The 1,286-nt window shown below is 42.6% G+C and overlaps 1 protein-coding gene across 1 annotated transcript in view; it reads right to left on the reverse strand.

Annotated features, from left to right (window-relative positions):
- The window catches only part of Stmn3 (stathmin 3), a 7,994-nt gene that overhangs the window by 3,620 nt on the left and 3,088 nt on the right, over positions 1-1,286 (reverse strand). The gene's annotated exons all lie outside the window — the stretch shown is intronic.

Genomic DNA, 1,286 nt, shown 5'->3' on the forward strand with positions numbered 1-1,286 from the left:
AAGATTTGTTTATTATATCTAAGTACACTGTAGCTATCTTCAGACACACCAGAAGAGGGAGTCAGATGTCATTACAGATGGTTGTGAGACACCATGTGGTTGCTGGGACTTGAACTTACGTCCTTCAGAAGAGCAGTCAGTGCTCTTAACCGCTGAGCCATCTCTCCAGCCCTGATTTTTCTGTTTTTAAACATGGTTTTACTCCAGTCCAGGCTGCCCTTCAACTCCCAATAATCTTTCTGCCTCAGCTTCCTGTGTTAAGATTACAAATATAAACTACTACACCCAGTTTTTGTATGTCTTTCTATGTCTCTGGTTGCCAGTTGTTCAAATTGTTTCTTTATTTGAGTATACCTTTCTGTGATTACTGGTAACTTTGTATCTTTGTTTGTTTGTTTGTTTGTTTGTCTCAAACTCATAAAAAGTTGCCTGTTACTGCCTCCAGTTTCCTGAGCAGGACAAGTACAGTACAGGTATAGGAAACTCTCCCAGTAGCTCCCCCTATANCCACTTCCCCTCCACCTTCTTCCCTTTNTCCCTTCCTCAAAGACTGGATCTTGCTATATTACTCAAGATGGCCTTGGAGTTTCTTGTTCAAGTAATCCTCCCACCCCCAAATCCCAAATAGCAGAGATTTCCACCTGTAGAGCATCTCTGTGTCTGTAAACTTGAGTAAGGTCTCAGACACTATTGCTTCCTCCACATTTACCACTTTGAGGTGAAACTTTGTTCTCTCCAAACATCCACTCACTGCCCTTTCNGGTATAGGCAGGTTCTACCAAGGGCAAAGACAAACCATATTAGNAGCTGTCTACTGAGCTACAAGCTCACTGCTTTCTTCCAGATCAAGTGCCCCCATCCAATATTCTTGTTACTCAATTAGAAAGGGAGGCAAACTGGTAACTATGACCCTGACCCCCAACAGAAAGAAAGAAGGGCTCACTTTTAAAATGAAAATATTCTTACTGTTCCGGGTCCATTCACTTGTGAACCAGCTCCATTGGAGACTACTGCCTTGGTAATGTTCAAGAATTCTGTAAGTCCAATACAGTTACTCCATTCCTCAGAGACAATGCTAGGTCTTAGCTTACTGAGATGATATTAACAACATTCATTGAAATGCAGTTCTAGATGATCAGTATTCCTCCCTCCATTCTATCAATTCCCAAAGTTGTGTAGTCTCTAAGGCTTAGATCTAGATTGCAGGGGGCTGGGAGGGGGAAGAAGAGGAGGAGGAAGAGAAGAAGAAGGAGAAGAAGGAGAAGGAGGAGAAGGAGGAGAAGGAG

The sequence above is a fragment of the Mus caroli genome, chromosome 2 (assembly GCF_900094665.2).
Source record: "Mus caroli chromosome 2, CAROLI_EIJ_v1.1, whole genome shotgun sequence".
NCBI classification, from domain to species: domain Eukaryota; kingdom Metazoa; phylum Chordata; class Mammalia; order Rodentia; family Muridae; genus Mus; species Mus caroli.